We start from the raw sequence: 22,097 nt of genomic DNA, 5'->3' as shown, positions 1-22,097 counted from the left end.
CCAATAAAGCGAGATGAGCGCTGCAACCCCAGAGTCGGTCATGACTGGACCTAACGGTCAGGGGTCCCTTTACCTTTACCTTACACCATAGATAGGCAAACTAAGGCCTGGGGGCCGGATCTGGCCCAATTGGCTTCTAAATCCAGCCCACAGACAGTCCCGGAATCAGTGTGTTTTTACGTGAGTAGAATGTGTCCTTTTATTTAAAATGCATCTCTGGGTTATTTGCGGGGCATAGGAATTTGTTCATATTTTTTTTCATAATAAAGTCTGGCCTCCCACAAGGTCTGAGGGACAGTGGACCGGCCCCCTGCTGAAAACGTTTGCTGACCCCTGATCTACACCATTTTAGCATGTGTGGTGTATTATGTAGCATTTATGTCATCTAAATATGAAAAAGCAGCTTCTGAATATCAGGGGAAGTTCTTGCCCTCAAACATGCACATCTCTGAGTTTGCTGTGTGGCAGACGACATTGCTTGACACAACTCTAAACATTCTTTTCAAACCTTGGCTCATTTTTACTGGGTGATCTTCCAGGCTGTTAATCCCAAATGTTTCATAAGCCTACTTTCTGTAATATCGTTTTTTTTAAAAAAACCTACTGTCGAGTAATTACCCTTTGGAAACTGGCTAGTGCTATAATTTTAGCAAGAAAGTTTCAGCAGATATATTTAAATGATAATAGCTGCGTATTACAATAGATCTTCAGATTGAGAGCACCAAGCGACAGAAAATAGCAGCTCCAAAGCAGTTAAATGTATGGGTGCTATTAGACTGTGTTAAAGAGCCAGCTGTTAGTCTGCATACACACGAGGGTCCAGATCCAGCTGTGGTTGCCTTCAAGTAATCACTCTTCACAGCTGGTAGTCTTGTGTACCATTCACTTCAAATGATGTCCTGCTAGTTCAAGAAATCTCAGATGAGCAGCACAAAGTTATTGACATCAGTAACGTGCACAGAGGCTTATATGGTGAATTAATGTTCCTGGCACCTACTGTAATCTCACATCTCTCTTTCCCCTGCTTCATGTTATTATGCAGCAGTAGCATTCGCTGTGACATTTGCTTCGGGAAGCACACAAAGGCTGCGTACACACTGACCCATTTGTAGCACAAAGATGTACACTTTCTCGTTCCAGGATTGCTCATGCTCATCTTCTTTTTTAAAGGTTTTTATTAGCAATTTCAGCTTTGTTGTTATTTAGTCGTGTCCGACTCTTCGTGACCCCATGGACCAGAGCATGCCAGGCACTCCTGTCTTCCACTGCCTCCCGCAGTTTGGTCCAACTCATTCTGGTAGCTTCGAGAACACTGTCTAACCATCTCGTCCTCTGTCGTCCCCTTCTCCTTGTGCCCTCCATCTTTCCCAACATCAGGGTCTTTTCCAGGGAGTCTTCTCTTCTCATGAGGTGGCCAAAGTCTTGGAGCCTCAGCTTCAGGATCTGTCCTTCCAGTGAGCACTCAGGGCTGATTTCCTTCAGAATGGATTGGTTTGATCTTCTTGCAGTCCATGGGACTCTCAAGAATCTCCTCCAGCACCATAATTCAAAAGCATCCATTCTTCGGCGATCATCCTTCTTTATGGTCCAGCTCTCACTTCCATACATCACTACTGGGAAAATTTCAGCATATCATATTCATTATTTTTTCCCTCCCCCCCAAACCCCCTCAGAGACTTCCCTCAGATCCTCTCTCTGATTTCTCAGCACATATTATTCTCTGCATGTTATAAAATTATACATATCCTTACATTATCTGTCTACCATGTGATCAGCCAATAAATCTGTGCATGTTTATTCAAAACCTGCCAAGGAGTCCAGTTCATTTTGTTGTCTTTTTAGATAATTTGTAAAAAGCTCCCATTCTTCCTTAAAGTCACGGTTGTCCTTGTCCTGCAATGCTCATGCTCATATTCAACATGCTGCTTTCAGTCTACATTGGTTCAAGATCCTGCCATCCGCACAGGTAGGTGTGGTTTCTTGAGATGCATTGGAAAGCCCTCCCTTGGTTACGTTATCCGTGCCTTTTCATCCTGGCACATGACCCAGGGGGGTGAAGAAGGAAGTGGTGGCTGAAGGCTTGGTATACACCCTCCCACAATGTTATTGGGCAGGTGTGAATATGCCCCTTATTGTCAAGACTGCCTCATAATAATAATAAGAATAATCAGGAGTGCCAACTTGGCCCCGTGACTGTGGGTGCCTGGAGCCATAGGTGCCATGCAGCACTGGCACCAAAATTTGAGGGTGCCCAGTCCCTTCACGGGGAATTTTGTGGGTGCTTGGGCATGCAGTGCCCCAGGGAGTTTGCATCTATGATGGTGGTGGTGATGATGATGATAATAATATCCTGCCCATCTGCTGAGTTCCCCAGTCTACATTTGTTTTCAAATGGGGACACTGTGGGGTAATGTAGAATCAATCTGCAATGAGCATATATTTTCAGAATGAAGCCAGTTACTCAATACAGTGGTACCTCAAGTTACAGACATTTCAGGTTACAGACTCTGCTAACCCAGAAATAGTACCTCAGGTTAAGAACTTTGCTTCAGGATGAGAACAGAAATTGCACGGCGGCGGCATGGTGGCAGTGGGAGGCCCCATTAGCTAAAGTGGTACCTCAGGTTAAGAACAATTTCAGGTTAAGAATGGACCTCCAGAACGAATTAAGTTCTTAACCCAAGGTACCACTGTAAGCGCTTTTTAGGGGCAAAAATTAGTGATAGATCTAGATTGTGTGTGAACTACATAGACAAAACCTTGCACCACACCTTGAAAAGGCCCACTCAGCTGGACAGAAACTGATACAGCTTCATTTGCTACAGATTCAGAATGTGGCATAGACTTTGCAAATAGACCAATGTACGTTTTCCAGCCATTTGAGGTGAATTGTTGTCATGTGTCCCTAGATTATAAATTCCCAGACTGTACTTCTTCAGACCACAAGGAGGTGCACGTTAACCTTCCCAGATGAGGCTTGCCCAATAGGATGGACCTGCAATGTTCACTTGCCAGCTGTGGTGTCGCTGCTGCTTACTAGAGGGAAGAAGTTGAAGGAGGAGGCAGGGGAAAGCTCAGTGTGGTACGGTCTCATCAGCAAGATGTTGGCTCTGTTGCTGAGTCTGTACCACGCCACCCTTCTGATCCTTCCACATTGAAAAAAGCAGAGAAAATCAGATGCCAAGGAGAATATTTATCACCTAGCCTTCTCCCTAGCATGATAGTCATCTACGTGTAGGGAATGTTGGCCCCCTATGAGAGATTACTGAAACACTACAGCCCAGGTACAATTTTGCTGTGTGTTGTTAGTCATTGGTTTAAGCTTATGTAGCTCATGTGGTCAGGAGGCTGGCGGCAGCTCCCGGCTGGTGGCCCAGGAAAGTATAAAGACAAGGGAAGGATTCTTAACATCCTTTTTTTCATTCTGTAATTACAGAGAAAGACTATAGAACCCAGCCTCTTGGATAATGTCATTGTCCCAAGTGAATCTCCACTCCCCGTCTCTCCCTCTTCCTCTTTCGTCATTCTCACCATCTCCTCTGCGGGTACTGCTATGTGCCCTCCATCTTTGAGCTCTTTGCTCTCCTACTTTTAAGACCCGCCAGGTTCTGGGAGATGGAGGGTCTGGAATGCTTTCTAATGACATGTCAGCCAGGTGTTGCTCTGGCTCTCCCATGATTTCCCAACTTTCCCCCTCATCTGCCTCTGAGCTGTGACCTCCCTCAACCTCCTGTTGTAAATCTATACTGTCTTCCTCTTCCTCCTCCCTGGAAGGGTCAGGGTGGGGAGGCAGTCTCCACCATTTCTCCTCTGCCCAGTCCCTGACACATGTAAATAAATCAGGAGCGGGCTTTGCCACTATTTCTGCTGCTGGGCCCATTGTATGCAAGCATATACAGTCGAACCTTGGATCCCAAATGCCTTGGTACTCAAACGTTTTGGCTCCCGAGCGCCGCAAACCCGGAAGTGATTGCTCTGGTTTGCAAACGTTCTTTGGAACCCGAACGTTTGATGGGGCTTCCTGCAGCCAATCAGAAGCCACAATTTGGTTTCCGGGTGTTTTGGAAGTCAAACAGACTTCTGGAACGGATTCCATTCAGCTTCCAAGGTACGACTGTATTTCATAGAATCATAGAATCATAGAGTTGGAAGAGACCACAAGGGTCATCGAGTCCAACCCCCTGCCAAGCAGGAAACACCATCAGAGCACTCCTGACATATGGTTGTCAAGCCTCTGCTTAAAGACCTCCAAAGAAGGAGACTCCACCACACTCCTTGGCAGCAAATTCCACTGTTGAACAGCTCTTACTGTCAGGAAGTTCTTCCTAATGTTTAGGTGGAATCTTATTTAAAAGTTATTTAATAGTATTTAAAAATACTTCTTTAAAAGTATTTAAAAGTTCTCTCCCTGGTTCTCAGCAAAAGTGAGCAGGATGGTGGTTGAAAACATGAGAGACTGGAATCCTGAACTTTTTGTTGCAGGACCCACTTGTAATTACATAAAAAAGCAAATTCCTTTGATTTTGGGGGGACTGGGGCAGGGATTTGGCCATGCTTTTAATATTTCCCATTGCAACATTAAGGATTCCCCCAAATTGCTGATGTTAAGTTATATATTCTTTTCAATGTGTATCATTTATTTACTTGAAACATTATTTGAATTCACAAGGCCCCTTGCATTATGCAAATAGGGAGGAAAACTTTGTCAACAGAGGGTAGGAAAAAAAGCATGCATCTCTTTATGAGTTAGAAATAATTGTTTTACATGTTGCTATAGAAAGAGACACTGAGTGTGGAAGTTTGTATAAGAGCTCATATATAATGAATAGAATAATATTTAAGAGAAAATATATTAAGGCAGACTCAGAAGGAAGGAAATGTTCCCTTGTTGCATGCAAATGTGATTTGCATCCAGCAAAAAATGTGGTTTGGAACCTAATACCAAAACAAAATTCAAAAAGTAAATTAAAGTACAAATAATAATTTCAATGCGGCTATTTTTTGAGGTCAAAATAGAACTTGATTTGGGGCAGAGGGGGCTTGAACGCAGGAAAATCACAGAAACAACTGGACTTTTTCAGTGTTCTATAACGCTCTCTGTCATGACCTTCCATAGGACGAACTTTTTTATGATGGCTTCCGAACTCAATGTTTGCTTCTTCCTTGCAGGGGCAATAATTGCCATGGTTATATTGTTTCTGATTGCAGTTTGAGCAGAGCAATCCAATGAGGTTGAGAGAGGGAGGTTTTGTGGTGGTTGTGCAGGGAATTAATTTTAGGAGACTTTTAATTCGGTACCAGAAGCTTGATTTGGAAGCTCCCTCAAAAGTTATAGAATCATAGAATCATAGAGTTGGAAGAGACCACAAGGGCCATCGAGTCCAACCCCCTGCCAAGCAGGAAACACCATCAGAGCACTCCTGACATATGGTTGTCAAGCCTCTGCTTAAAGACCTCCATAGAAGGAGACTCCACCACACTCCTTGGCAGCAAATTCCACTGTCGAACAGCTCTTACTGTCAGGAAAAGTTCCTTACCATCTCAAAATATCTTGCTAATGTTGCGATGTGACTTGGAAATGTGAGGACCTTCCCTGAATTTGCAATCATACTCAGCATGCACAGTAATTGCTGAGACATCTTCCCAAACTCAGGAATCAGGGCCCACTGGGAGCTGACCATGGTTCTGATTTGCCTTGTCTTGAACCTGGACCTGGAGTGGGCTAGCCTAAGATCTGCTATTCATCACAACTTCCCTTACAAATACTCTTGTTATTGTCTTGTTGGGCTGTGGGTGCAATAAAGGGGAGCCACACCGGGGTGAAGGCATCATCTTTTTATTTGTCCCCCTGCTAGTTTCAATCTGTTGGTTAGCTTTTCTAGTTAGGCTGTTTCCCACACAGGTTGGTAAGAACCCACCAACAGCATACAAATCAATATGGCTAAATTGACTCAGTGACCCACACACACTCCTCCCCCCCACACAAAGAAAATTCACTGCAGTCAACTATAGGCAACCTTCCATGCCCTACTGCCCCACAATCTCTCTCACTGCCAGGGAAAATGAATAAATGAATAGAAAGAGAACCTTCCCACATGACGCTGACACACAAAAACTTTCACATACACGGTGCAAGAGAATGAAAGTTTACTATCCCCCTTCTCTCCCTCCCCACCTGTGTTCTCCCCTCAACCTTATACATCAAAATCTCACACAGAATAGAACTGGCTTTGTGTAGAAAGGACTTTATGAACTGAAAACAGAGACGATGTACAACCTTGGTTGTTGTTTTTTTTGAAAAATAATATTTATTGGAAGTTTAAAAGTTACAGAAAAAGAGTACAAAAAAGGGAAAAAAAGAAAAGAAAATAGAAAAAAGTAAAAAAATACATAAAAAGAGAACAAAAAAAACACAATACATCAAAACACAAAGAAACACAAAAACAATCAAAAACACATCCAATATTTATTCTTAACTTTCATTAACTTATTTCCTCGACCTCCTCACACCTCCCTTTTTTGTATTCCAGTTATTAACTATATCAGCAAATCCTTTCCATCTTTCACTGCTTTCTATCATTTAGTTATCTTAATTTATTTTGACCTTATCTTACCATCAAAACCTTAAAATTTATTTATACTTAACTCCTTATAATATTTCTACTAAAGTCATGCAATTTCATTCCAACATTTCCTAACATTCATTAATTTTACAATGTTTCTCTAAATAGATCCCCCCCCCATCTTCTTCCACCGTCTCTTCTCCCTGGTCTCGGATTCTGTCAGTCCTTTCTATCAGTTCTATATAGCCCATCAACCTGGTGATCTTCTATCCGAGGCTCTTAACTCTTCTCCATGTCCCTTCTGCAGGTCTTCTTCATATTTATGCGTACATTTTACTAGTAGTACCTTGGTTGTTGAACGTAATCCATTCCAGAAGACCATTTGATTTCTGAAACGTTCAAAAACTAAGGCGCAATGGGCGGCCAGCAAATTCCATCGAGAAAATGGAGAAACACACCTCAGAAGGCGTTTGACTTCCGAGGCACATTAAAAAACGGAAGCATTCAATTCCAAGTTTTCGCCATTTGAAAACCGAAACGTTCGGCTTCTGACACACTCGAAAACCGAGGTTCCACTGTATGTACTTTCGTAGCCTATGAAAATCTTTAATAACATCAGTTTTGGAAAAAAAATACTTTGGCTCTGTCTGTCTGTGTGTCCCCCTCCTCTATATAAATATAAATTGACCAAACCACTTCTGGCGCAGCGGAACACTGTGACGGAAACCAGAGCGCACGGAATGCTGGCCACATGACCCGGAAAGCTGTCTGTGGACAAATGCCAGCTCCCTTGGCCTGAAATCGAGATGAGCGCCACACCCTCGTAGTCGCTTTGACTGGACTTAACCATCCAGGGGTCCTTTGCCTTTACCTTTTCAATATATATATGGAGCTGGACTAGCGAATGAACTGATGTGAAATTCACATGAACCAGAAATACATTTACCCAGCTATCCGTAACTATAACTCGGCAATGCCTCCATCTCACCACAGTTCATTCCTGCATCACATAGCAGGTAAAACTTGCAGATGATGGAAGATAGGACGTCATTCATAAAGTAAAAGAGACAGGAAATCCAAGCTGTTTGAAACAGGCAGTTTTTCGAATCGTGCCATCCCCTTGGTATTAAAAATTTCAGCACAAACATACTTGTCAGGAGGAGTATTTTATTTTTATTTTTTTAAGTGAGCTTTCAGGCAAACATCCAATCCAGGAGATTCTCTTCCCCAACCCCCAACCCCCCGTGTGTGTGCAATGAATAACAACCCCCTTGGCTCCATGTTGTCAAGGAATTAGGATTCCAGGTAGAGCATGACATTTGATTCCTTCAGTTCTGTGAAGAATATTTCATAAGCGGCCACAGTCCCGAGGGATTCCATTCCCCACTGAAATTCAAGAATGGCACTCAATCAAATAATTTTATGGTACTGGCAGTTAAAATGGGAGTTAAACTGCATGTAAATGCTGGCATGTCAGATATCCCATGATTATACAAAAGCCCTTGTCAGTCTTGGGAGTGTATATTTCCTTGAATGTGGTTTTGATATATAGTGTGGCCTCCCTGTTTTTTTTCAAGAATAAAAAAGTGCAGAAGGAATACATCTTTGTAGACCCTCACTTTGAAGGGGGAATGAAATGGTGTGTCTCTCACCCCTGTTGTCGTTTAGTCGTGTCCGACTCTTCGTGACCCCATGGACCAGAGCATGCCAGGCACTCCTGTCTTCCACTGCCTCCCGCAGCTTGGTCAAACTCATGTTCGTAGCTTCGAGAACACTGTCCAACCGTCTGGTCCTCCGTCATCCCATTCTCCTTGTGCCCTCCATCTTTCCCAACATCATAGTCTTTTCCAGGGAGTCTTCTCTTCTCATGACGTAGCCAAAGTATTGGAGCCTCAGCTTCACGATCTGTCCTTCCAGTGAGCACTCAGGGCTGATTTCCTTAGGAATGGATCGGTTTGATCTTCTTGCAGTCCATGGGACCCTCAAGAGTCTCCTCCAGCACCATAATTCAAAAGCATCAATTCTTCGGCGATCAGCCTTCTTTATGGTCCAGCTTTCACTTCCATACATCACTACTGGGAAAACCATAGCTTTCACCCCTAATTTGGAGCAAAAGAAACAGGGGATCCCTGCAGGTATCTCCTGTGCTGGTTTCATTTTTAAAGTCACAAGGAATTGTTGTATCATTTCGATACTCTGTTCTGCAAAAAGGGAGGCATCGCTGGAATTTGTAGCAATGGCAGCCAACTTTGAAGACTTTCAGAGAGGATTTGTGAAAGACGAGGGCATCAGTGTCTGTCAACCGTGATTGCTATGTTCTGCCTCGTCTCCTGGAGACAGCATTCTTCTGACAGCGCCAGATTTATGTATAAGCTAAACAAGCTATAGCTTAGGGCCCCACTCTCTTGGGGGCCCAAAAAAGATTAAAGAAAAAAACTGGATGTACATTTCCAAAATATAAGGTAAAAGAAATAAAATAAAACCTACATACAGCAACAGTGTTTTGTGTTGCGTAGGCTTATATGATGTAAGTAATGTGCCGCCTGCTAGCCTGCTCCCTAAAATATCACTGGTTGGCTCATTTCTAAATATACAGTAGGGTGCCTACGTTCTGCATGGACTGGTTGCACATTCAGCAATTACTTTGCTTAAATACATATTTTGTTATATGCAAATGGCTTGAGATACCAACTAGGTCCATAAATTACCATATAGCATATATTCAACACAAAAAACAGGGACAATTTGTTGTTGACAAAGGACAGCTGGACATATAAAGGGCCCCATTACCTTCAGTAGTTTAGGGCCTCATGAAACCTAAATCCAGCCCTGCTTCTGAACACCAGTGGCTGTTTAAGCTAGTTGGAAAAATAAAGTAGTGTAACAAGAATGGCTGGAAGTCAAGTCACTTGGTGGGTGTCCATGTGGGGTAGGTGTGTAGGTATGTTGATATGTACAGTATAGGTAGGTATTATATAGAGCAATGTAGGTATGTTTTATGTTATGAAAATAAGGTAGTGTGTTGTATATGTGTGTTGTGTAAATGTTTATGTATGTGTTTTATATGTTAATAAAATTTAAATAAATATATATATAAAAGACATGAGTGCAAGCATATGCAATAAAATAATATAAAAGGAGAGCAAGTAGATAGGACTTCTATGGTGGCCACTTTTGAATGGTGATATGAGCCATATTTGAGGATTCAGTTCCTGCAGGGGTTGGAATCCCAGGCGGCAGTGGTACCTCTGGTTACGTACTTAATTCGTTCCAGAGGTCCGTTCTTAACCTGAAACTGTTCTTAACCTGAAGCACCACTTTAGCTAATGGGGCCTCCTGCTGCTGCTGCGCCGCCGGAGCACGATTTCTGTTCTCATCCTGAAGCAAAGTTCTTAACCCGAGGTACTATTTCTGGGTTAGCGGAGCCTTAACCTGAAGCGTATGTAACCTGAAGCATATGTAACCACTGTACATCAACCAGAGAAGGATCAGCTACAAGGAGCCCACATCACTGCTTGAAAGAAGACTTGCAATAACCTTGCAACGAAGAATTGTTGCTGGCGTCTGCTTTCTTCCTCTTCCCTCCTACTCCATAACTTTTCATGTGGTGTATTTTAGATTGTTATCATGAGAAGAAGAGCTTCCTTATTGCTCAAAGCTGTTCTGGGAGCCTTTGGAGGCTGACAAATGCCATCAAAATTCTTTAAATAATAAACAAACACCAGCAACGTCTAACTTTTTGTTGGATTCTACCCTTTGGGCTTAAATCCTGAAACGGATTAAAATTCTGTGGTGCAACAGAAGCTCGTGTTGGGGGATGCAATTCTCAACTGGACCATTTGTTCAGTTGCTAAACCGTTATTATACTTAGAAAAATTCTTCTGTAACATTATGCCTAAATCTGTATTGCAGCTTAAAGCTGTTGCCTCCAGAATAGTATTATTGACACAGATTTTTTTATTATAAAAAACCTGAAATGAAAGCCCTCAAAGCAAAGCTTAAAATATCTGGGGATATGTGTTATAATAAAGAGTGGGGATAATTAATTATTTGCTGTAATAGTTTTCTACATGGTAAAACTCTTAAATCCTTACTGGAGGGTATCAAAGGAATCTGATTAGCTTTCTCATGAGATAAACACACACATTCACACATGGTAGACCTAAAAAAACCAAAACCAAAATATATTACAGAATTTGAATTTGAGGAGGGAATAGAGTTGCAATCTGAAAATACACTAGAGGGGGAAAACTTATGTAGGTTATGGGAGTATAAGGTTACACTAAGTAATGTAGCTTGGGGAACAAAGAGGGAAAGTTTTAAACGCTCAAAGAAGTTCAGTTCTAGCTGCAGAGGAATAGATGAAGAAGGCAAGAACACTATCAAGTAGGAGGTGCGATTCACATTTCGCCTTTGCAGAGAGGGTGTCATGTTTCCAGTGGCTTCCTTCCATGCCACACTGAAAACGCTTGCAGTTCAGAACCAGGTGAACGGGTGTGATCCGGTCCTGCAGCGCCTTTCCACCAAAATATGATGTCCCTTCCTGGCCAGGGAACAAGACAACAGGGATAGGATCCTGGATTTGAGACCGGAAACTCAGGTGGCCTTGGTGGCTAGGCGTAGGGCTGGGAGATATCTGGTTTCCAACATCAACCTATGTCACCGGCTAAACATCACGATATACCGATACATCACAATGTTTGAAATAAGAATGGAGCTATGTAGATTGCAGCCAGGAGAACAAGATGGGTGCTAATATGAAAAGGCCCCTGAACCTATTTGTCTGCAGTTCGGCAGGCTTAACTATCCTAGAAGGGACTCTTCTGCCTGCAAATTTCATCCACTTTGGACAAAAGGGGGGGATGTTAGCTGTTTTTAGATTTCCCATTGTACTGAATGGGGCATGCAGATCTTCATTTTATGCAGAGAGGCTCAGGTCAGTGCAAATCAAAGCAGAGAGAGCACAGAGTGACTTGGAAACAAATCTGCATTTCAAAATATGTCCAGGTGCAGATACAAGGTGAATCTTGGTGCCCATGTAGCCCCAGTAGATGCAAATTCACCCTCCACAACATGCAAATTCATTTGGAAGCTGGGCTGGTTTTGCTCAACGATGGAGCTTTCTTCAGAAACGGCGACTTCTTCAAGTGGGGTTTAATGTGAGGACTTTGAAGCTTTAAAAAGAAATAAAATCCAGCGATGCTTTATTGTAACAGAATGTTAACTTGAGTCCCAGAAGCCCAAAGACATATACAGCAGCCACGTTCCCACCAAAATAGCTCGTCATAACGGTTAATGTTATATGGAATGAATCCCTGAGAAATATAATTGGGTTTTTTCCTTTACCAAAGTTGCAAGTTCTGCACATTCTAATAGAGGGGGGTGTGATAGCAAATTACATTTAGGTAAGTTATTACAACGAGCTCCTAGGCTGTTGTGTTGCATGTGGCACAGCAACAGGAGCTGCGCAGTGTCACTAAAACCTCAGCCTCCCTTCCCACAATCTTGAGCAGCGTGATTTCCATTCTATGCAAATCGGTGTACTAATTATGCTAATTAAGTGTGCTGAATTAGCATACACAATTATTTCCAGCACTTGCTTCATCCCTTCTCCTTCCGAGGAACGGAGGCGGTGAGGAAAGTTTTCCCCTTAAGGATCTTGCAGGGACTTAAGGATCTGCATCAGTAGGAGTATAGCATCCAGATCAAGGGAAGTAATAGTGCCACTGTATTCTGCTCTGGTCAGACCTCACCTGGAGTACTGTGTCCAGTTCTGGGCACCACAGTTCAAGAAGGACACTGACAAACTGGAACGTGTCCAGAGGAGGGCAACCAAAATGGTCAAAGGCCTGGAAACGATGCCTTATGAGGAACGGCTAAGGGAGCTGGGCATGTTTAGCCTGGAGAAGAGAAGGTTAAGGGGTGATATGATAGCCATGTTTAAATATATAAAAGGATGTCACATAGAGGAGGGAGAAAGGTTGTTTTCTGCTGCTCCAGAGAAGCGGACACGGAGCAATGGATCCAAACTACAAGAAAGAAGATTCCACCTAAACATTAGGAAGAACTTCCTGACAGTCAGAGCTGTTCGACAGTGGAATTTGCTGCCAAGGAGTGTGGTGGAGTCTCCTTCTTTGGAGGTCTTTAAGCAGAGGCTTGACAACCATATGTCAGGAGTGCTCTGATGGTGTTTCCTGCTTGGCAAGGGGTTGGACTCGATGGCCCTTGTGGTCTCTTCCAACTCTATGATTCTATGATTCTATGACTTGCACGAAGGTGAGATTCAGAGCACCATGGGATACGTTTCTGCATATGCTCTGACTTTCAAATGCCACCTCTGCTAACCATAGCTGAAGATGGAGGAATCCTGAGTCGTCATCCACCTCCAAAAATGCTAATTTCTCCCACCCTTAAATTCAGTGTGCTTGAATGCAAGTAGACCATCAGTGCTTCTCAACCTTGGGTGCACAAAGGTTGTTAGACTACAACTCCCATCGTTCACAGTCAGCTGAGTAGCTTAGTCACGGATGATGGGAGTTGTAATCCGACAACATATGACGATGTGAAATTGACGAACACTGCTCTGCCCAAGTGGGAGCTCTGATAAAGCAAGGTTGTCAATCATACAAAGGCTCTCTGCTCACGCTCAAGCAAGAACAGGTATGAGTTCTGTTCAGATCATCCCAGTTCAATATATAGGAAGGTCAAGGAACTACCTACACTCTCAGAGCCGCTATGCTTCTAAATAGGTGTGGTGCCCCTATAGTCATATACACAGATGCCTAATACGACTGCATTTTTTAAAACTAAAAATGCAAATTAAACAAAAAACCCCCAAACAATATGCGAAAAGAGAAGCAACCAAACCAGAAATACATCAGTGACATGAGTAGGCAATAACTGATGTTATGAGAATCTGTATTAGATTGTTTTTATTACTGTAATCGTATATATGCAACTGTTTTAATTGGTTTTGTCTAAATATGATGTGAGGTATAGGCATATATTGCGCAACACCCTCTGCTATTACTGAGATAATATATGCACAACTCTGAAAGGTTTTGCACAAATGAGAAGAATCATAGAGTCATAGAATCATAGAGTTGGAAGAGACCACAAGGGCCATCGAGTCCAACCCCCTGCCAAGCAGGAAACACCATCAGAGCACTCCTGACATATGGTTGTCAAGCCTCTGCTTAAAGACCTCCAAAGAAGGAGACTCCACCACACTCCTTGGCAGCAAATTCCACTGTCGAACAGCTCTTACTTTCAGGAAGTTCTTCCTAATGTTTAGGTGGAATCTTCTTTGTTGTAGTTTGGATCCATTGCTCCGTGTCCGCTTCTCTGGAGCAGCAGAAAACAACCTTTCTCCCTCCTCTATGTGACATCCTTTTATATATTTGAACATGGCTATCATATCACCCCTTAACCTCCTCTTCTCCAGGCTAAACATGCCCAGCTCCCTTAGCCGTTCCTCATAAGGCATCGTTTCCAGGCCTTTGACCATTTTGGTTGCCCTCCTCTGGACACGTTCCAGTTTGTCAGTGTCCTTCTTGAACTGTGGTGCCCAGAACTGGACACAGTACTCCAGGTGAGGTCTGACCAGAGCAGAATACAGTGGCACTCAGAGAAGAAGGATAAATGCATATATATACAGATAGATACATTTATCTATCATCTATCTATCTATCCAGTGCTTTTTTCTGGGGGGACGCAGGGGTACGCATACCCCTTAACATTTTGTGAATCTAAGTTTGGCCTCATTGAGGGGCAGTATTTCAGTATGAGTAGGAAAACGAGGGTACCCCAAAATATTTTTATAGAAAAAATCAATGTCTGTCTGTCTGTCTCTCTCTCTTAATAATAATTTATTATTTATACCCCACCCATCTGGCTGGGTTTCCCCAGTCCCCAGCCACTCTGGGTGGCTCTCAACCAAATATTAAAAGCACAATACAGCATTAGACATTATAAACTTCCCTAAACACCTATCTATCTATTTATCATCTATCATCTATCTATCCTTGGTACGCTTGCTGTTCCAAGGAAGCAACGTAGAGAAGGGAGTTTGCTTTCTTTACTCGCTTGGCTGCGAGAGGCTGTCAGAAACAGTCTCACCTCCAGGGCCTTTTTTGAATTAGCACCAGCTTGACATTTTCTGCTGGATTAAAAGTGTGCAGAATAGAGATGTCACTCTGACCACAAGAGGAGATGACATTCAGTAGATTCTTATTGGATTGCATCTTTATTACAGGGGAAAGCATGTCTCCCTTGTTCTAGTACATGTCTGGCTCGCTTTTCATTTGGGCAGGCACCAAAACAATGCAGGCTGACAGACTGATTAGCTTGAGTATCTCTCTCCCTTGATGATTCTCTACTCGGCTGGGTTCTGAAGGGGCCAGAGACCGCTTTGAGGCAAGGACAAGAACGGCAGGACATTAACGTCAAACCCGTTCATCGTCACCTTTCAGACAGTCGAGCTAATGAGCCAAATTTTATTAGTGCGGACTCGGAACGATGGACAAGGTCCCCCTCAAATTTTGACAAGGCCCTGTCAAAAACCAAGTCTTTTGCGTTGCTCCCCTTCGACTACAAGAAAAAAATATTTGGGCCTCTGTTTTTCCTCAGCGAAGGAGACATTGAAGTAAGACTAGTGGGAGATAGCTGGGTTGTTTTGATAGGAATTCAAGAAAGGAAGGGCCTTCTTGGCAACAGAACCCAAGATGTTGATACTGCCTACTAGAGATGGGTGAGAAACTCTCTTCAGCTGACAGTCAAAGGTGAATTTATCAAATTTGCACTTTCTGAAACAGAACGAGCTCGAAAACACAGCCGTTCTTTGAAATTCACACTTCTCTGACTTTCACACTGTAGACCCCCAGTCAATGCATACATTAGAGGAAAGTGTGCTTCAAAATGAATATATTCACAACCATAGCTGGCAGAGATATATTATATTAGGGGGAATTTATTTATGAAAATGTGTACACGGGTTGAAAATTGGGGGGGGGGTGCATTAGGAGAAATTCTACCCAAAATGCTGGTGAATTTTAATGAGGATCTTTTTAAAAAAAAAAAAAAAATGCAAATTGCTGCGGAAATGTGGAGAACTGAATTTAAGACGGCAAAATGAAAAAGGAAGAGAAACTGAAATTGGCATGTCCACCCATTGCTCTTCCATAGTGGAATTGGCTACCTGTCCAATTTACAGAGCAAAATCAGTGTTTGGGAATTCTGTTTTAGTAATTAAGTGGGGCTGGGTAGGTTGTTGCTTTTGAAATCATAGAATCATAGAATCATAGAGTTGGAAGAGACCACAAGGGCCATCGAGTCCAACCCCCTGCCAAGCAGGAACCACCATCAGACCACTCCTGACATATGGTTGTCAAGCCTCTCCTTAAAGACCTCCAAAGAAGGAGACTCCACCACACTCCTTGGCAGCAAATTCCACTGTCGAACAGCTCTTACTGTCAGGAAGTTCTTCCTAATGTTTAGGTGGAATCTTCTTTCTTGTAGTTTGGATCCATTGCTCTGTGTCCGCTTCTCTGGAGCAGCAGAAAACAACCTTTCTCCCTCCTCTATGTGACATCCTTTTATATATTTGAACATGGCTATCATATCACCCCTTAACCTCCTCTTCTCCAGGCTAAACATGCCCAGCTCCCTTAGCCGTTCCTCATAAGGCATCGTTTCCAGGCCTTTGACCATTTTGGTTGCCCTCCTCTGGACACGTTCCAGTTTGTCAGTGTCCTTCTTGAACTGTGGTGCCCAGAACTGGACACAGTACTCCAGGTGAGGTCTGACCAGAGCAGAATACAGTGGCACTGTTACTTCCCTTGATCTAGATGCTATACTCCTATTGATGCAGCCTAGAATTGCATTGGCTTTTTTAGCTGCCGCGTCACACTGTTGGCTCATGTCAAGTTTGTGGTCAACCAAGACTCCTAGATCCTTTTCACATGTACTGCTCTCAAGCCTCAAATACAGTACATGCTGCAATTCCAGGATCCCAAGCCTTGTTTTGAGGTTCTTTGTACCCCAGTGCAGAATACTTTGACAGCCTTTTAGTATTTTAATGTGGCAGGCCCTGCCCTGTGCTAGAGGTTGAGCAGGAATCATTCCTCCTTTCTTTTAGACATCTTCTGAAAAAACGTGTGATTCAGACAAGCCTTCGAAATATGCATTCCTTTTTCTCAACCAGTGCTTATTGGGGGTTTAAAAAAAGAAAACATTTTCTCACAGTTTTGTTTGTGTGTTTCAAAGTGCCCTGCTGTATTTTTATGAAAGCGAGATCTAGAAATATTTTAAATAAACAAGCAAGCAAGCAAATTGTGGTGCATTACAAAACCAGATCTAGCAACCACCAAACCACTGTGGCTTACTTTCAAAAAACAGTGACATATTTTCTAAATAAAGACCCACAGGAATCTAGGTGGGACCATTGTTTTATTGATGCGAGCTGTCTTGTATTCTAATAACCCATTTTAAGTCATCACAATTATATATATTTTTAATTTCAGGGAGAAACTCCTTTCTGCTCTGTGCGTTAATCATAACTCAAGAAGACATGTATCCATCTTCCGAGCAAATCTGAATGACATCTGATTTGCTCAGCAGGATGTGATCATTAAATTTAGAGGAGGCAAATTTGATTAATATCAAATAAAGCTCATTTGAGCAAGTCGGTTGATCAGGATGGAGTGGCACGTGCAATAATTACATTTTAAAAACGCCCTCATTTCCGACTGGCATGAACAGAATTGTCTTTTCTTCTAACTTGACAGTGCCGGCTTCTTTCAATGAGATTTATTGCTGGCAAGTTCTTTTTCCTGTAGGCTCCCACCCCCCCCCCCCTCCCCTCGAGGTAACATAATTTCTTGCTTCAAACAGAAATAATTTAACTTATTTATGCCTTTCTATTGTGCAAAGCTTCCAGGTTCCACAAAGAAAGGAGAAAGATGTGTTTTAGATTTACTAGTCCTGCTGGAAGTTTAATCATCCAGAAGATCCGAAAGAAAGGCAATGAAGATGCATTATTCCATTTAGGAAGAGTTACAACCCATTTAGCCCCTATGTAGAATTATATTCTCTCCCCACGCCCCTTATTTATTCAGCTGTTTTTGCAGCAATGAAGAGCAGTCAACGGGATCTGCCACAATTCGCCATTGGTTCTGAGGAACCTGCCTGCGGTGAAGAACCGGGATGAATCAGCATGGGTGGTCTGGAGCTCAGCAGTTTCCTTCTTCTTCTTCTTTGGCGATCCCTCGTAGCTGAGTAAGATTGTCTTCCATAAACGCTGTTTTAACAATGAGTCCGTAAGTGACTGTGAAGGCCAATTCTGGATCCACACGTCCTTCCACAGTGGGGACATTGGCTTCTGGGTGGGGGTTGATCATGGTGTGGATTCCGTGTGTGACGTCAACATATGAGAGTGCTGGAGGTGAAATAGTTAAACAGGTTACCCAATCAGAACCCAGGGGTGGAGTCAGAGGGACTATCAAACCAGTTCTGGGAGGGGTGAAGGGGGGAGTTCATTGGGAGTTGGGTGGTTGGTTGGAGTGGGAGTGAATTGGGATAGAGTCTGTGGGTAGGTTGAGTTAGTGTAGCGAAATAAGTCAGGAACAGTTAGGAGCTAGGAAGACAAGTAAATATCTGAGAGGTGGTTTAGTGAGTGAGAGCAGGTAGTGGAAGTTATAGGTCTGGATAGGCACCCCATGACTGTAATTGACCGATACCGTTTATGAAACCACACGCTTGTTAGGCTTCAATAAATAAACAGAAGTTTATGTTCCAATTTAACCCTGACTGGACTCGGTATTGTACCAGGGAGGGCCTGGGTGGTGGCAGCGAGAAATAAAATGGTGGCACAGGGATCAATAGACGGTGAAACGTCCGGGGACCCTGTGTGATCGCCACACCATGTTCCAAAGCTCAATTGTCTTTTACAACCTATGGGTGGTGATCCCACTGAGCGCGGTAATCCAGTCAGGGAAAAGGGAGGCAGACTATGTTTAGGGCACCTTTTCTAGCCCCTCCCCCTTTTCGGGGTGAGCAGAGTGGATCCTAAAAAGGGCTGCTCAGTCATGGATACAGCTGCCGAGCTGCTCAACTGCCTCATTCCTTGAGTCAGAACGAATGAATCTGTATCCACCGCCCATGTGCTGGTTCATGACTAGGGGCTTCCAGATTTCACAATCCTGCCCCCGTTACCACTTGCCAATCTCCATGGGACTTTGGGGGGGTTTGGGAGGGGTTTTTGGAAGATGCCCGTAATTGAATTTGTTTTCTGTGTGTAGATCAGTGCACGCTGACCAACGCACAGTCTTTGCAGTAAGGCTCTGTTCCGATGGCAGGAGTAGTCACGACGACTGGTAGATTCTTATCTACTGCAGCCTTCATCCGTGTTCACAGCCATTGTAACACACTTGTTATCATGCGCCTTTTCTGTCATTGAGCACATTGCATCAAGGAAAGGCAGAGCTCTTCTGCACTGCTCAGTGGTAGTTCCCAGGCTCAATTCCACTGCTAAGCCCAGACCTTCTGTTATGTACTGAGTTGAATAGGATCCAAACTGCAGCAGCCTGATTGGTCCTAGAACAATAGGATCCAAAAGGCAGCAGTCTGATTGGTCCTAGAACAATAGGAGTCAGAATGCAGCAGTCTGATTGGTCCTAGAACAATGCAGCAGTATGATTGGTTGGCAGGAACCACCCAATCATGCTCCAGATAGAAGTGAATCCACAACCTGATTGGCGTACAGTAGAATTCCGGAATTAACCAATCATGTGCAGCCCATTGTGTAAATAATGTATATAAGCAGATACTTTGAGGGGACCTTCATTCATTCCTCCTCACCACTATGAGCTGAATAATGAGCATGAAATCACTTTGCGACTCTGAGTATATTTCACCTTCCAAGGACTCAGCTACATTCCTAAAGATAAAGCTCTTTAAATGTGTTATGACACCATGACACCAGATGGAGCTGTGGAGTCCCATCTTTCATCCATGTGATTTCCCTTTACGAAGTTTACAGCGTGTTTCACCGAAACACTTCTTTCATATGTCTAGATCTAGCCCAAGTGTCCCTGTTTTCCAGGGACAGTCCCAGATTTACAGAAGCCGTCCTGCTTTCTAATTTGATCCCAGAAAGTCCTACTTTTCCTTAGAAAATCCCGATTTCCGTTGGAGAAATGTGGGGGGGGGGTATGGTAGGATGTCCCAATTTTCATCGGAGAAATGTTGGAGTGTATGGAGTTATGTGACACATATATACCCGAGCCAAGGAGATAAATAATTATACAACCTTTAGAAGGCAGCTCTGTATAGGGAAGTTTTTTTAAATAAATAAATAAATAAATAAATAAATAAATAAATAAATAATATTTTTTATTTATGTTGGAAGCTGCTCAGATTGCCTGGGGCAACCCACTCAGCTGGGCGGGGAATAATAATAATAATAATAATAATAATAATAATAATAATAATGGAATGTGACGTCTCTATTTTTGTTGGAGGAATGTTGGAGGGTATGCTAAGTCAGATGGCCCAATGGTCTGACTCAGATCATTTAGAGCGGGAGATCATTTTCTGGGAGTTTTATAAGGTGCAAGAATATTCAAAGTCTGAAGGCCCATATTCTTCCATCCGAACCTGCTTGGTCTCTGATATCTTCAAAGGAGGCCCTTCTCTCAGTACTGTCACCCCACAGGCATGCTTTGTGGAGATGCAGGAGAGGGTCTTCTTGGTGGTGGCTCCAAGACTTTGGAACTCCCTCACTAGAGAAGCCCGACTGGCTTCCTGTTGTCAAACTTCCAATGACAGGCGAAGAACGTTTTATTTCAACAGGCTGTGGGAACTGATTTGGGGTTTGTGTGTGTGTGCTTTTGAGGAAAGCGTTTTTAATCGTGCTGTGCTGTTTCTACGATCTGTATTTCCATAGATTTGTTTTTATATTGTTTTAATTCCATTATAGTTTAATTACTTTTTAACTATTATCCATCTATTTAATCATTATGCTTTTAGCATGATAATTTCTGTTTGTATACAAGTTAAAATTGTGTCTCATGCCATTAATCTACTTAACACTTCAAAAAAAATAAATCAGTTGCATATAATTCTTAACAAGTCTTGCATGTAAATTGTATTATACAGTGGTACCTTGGTTCTCAAACTTAATCCGTTCTGGAAGTCCGTTCCAAAACCAAAGTGTTCCAGAACCAAGGCTTGCTTTCCCATAGAAAGTAATGCAAAATAAATTAATCCATTCCAGACTTTTAAAAACAACCCCTAAAACAGGAATTTAACATGAATTTTACTATCTAACAAGACCACTGATCCATAAAATGAAAGCAATAATCAATGTACTGTACTATAAAATAAATAAGACAGTATTGGAGATGATAAAAATTAAAATTATTATTTTTTCCTTACCTGCACTGATGATAGTCATTGTTTGGATGGGGGACTTTTAACCATTTCCGCAGTCACACAATCAATCAATCAATCCATAGCTGTCAACTTTTCCGTTTTCTTGCGAGGAATCCTATTCGAAATAAGGGGATTTCCCTTAAAAAGGGGGAAAGTTGACAGCTATGATCAGTAGCTGAACTGGGAAGAAGAAGAAGAAGAGTTTGGATTTGATATCCCGCCTTTCACTCCCCTTCAGGAGTCTCAAAGCGGCTAACATTCTCCTTTCCCTTCCTCCCCCACAACAAACACTATGTGAGGTGAGTGGGGCTGAGAGACTTCAAAGAAGTGTGACTGACCCAAGGTCACCCAGCAGCTGCAGGTGGAGGAGCAGAGACGCGAACCCGGTTCCCCAGATTACGAGACTACCGCTCTTAACCACTACACCACACTGGGTTCCACACAGTCACAAAAACAAATGATCCGAAAAAGCCTCAAAAACAAAAATGCAAAATAAATAGCAAAAACAAAAGAGACAAACTTAATCCGTTCCAGATTAATCTGTTTGCAGCTTCTGATTGGTGCGGGTGCGCCAGAAACAATAGCCGACAACCGCACTGGATGTTTGGCTTCCAAAAAACGTTCAAAAACCAGAACACTTACTTCTGGATTTTTGGTGTTTGAGAACCAAAGCATTTGAGAACCAAGGTACTACTGTATCTGTTTTATTTAAATTTGTGTAAACTGCCTTGATTCCCAGTCTGGGGGGAAAGTAGGATATAAAAGAGGAGGAGAAGGAGAAGACAAAAAAATGTTGTGTCTGGGAATCTATCCATGAGATCTTGCCTGGTTGCTTTTCCTACAATATCGGTTCCTTCTAAGTTCAATGATTAGAATGCCTAACAGATTGCTTAAAGTTTAATGAACTTTGTAAATGAAAAAAGAGATGATCTCAGCAGTTCCAAGGCTTGCATAAAATAATCTAGATTTCAGCTGGCAAGGAAGATTGCCCAGGAGGCCTGATTATCTAACCTTTTGCTCAGACATTACCTTCCCCACTATTGATGGAAATGAGACACTTAACACAATGCTCGCTTTGTCCCAGAAAATTGCAGGGTTTTAAAC

The sequence above is a fragment of the Podarcis tiliguerta genome, assembly GCF_965153285.1.
Source record: "Podarcis tiliguerta genome assembly, chromosome: 4".
Taxonomy (NCBI): Eukaryota; Metazoa; Chordata; class Lepidosauria; order Squamata; family Lacertidae; genus Podarcis; species Podarcis tiliguerta.
Note: the sequence above shows the minus strand (reverse complement) of the source record.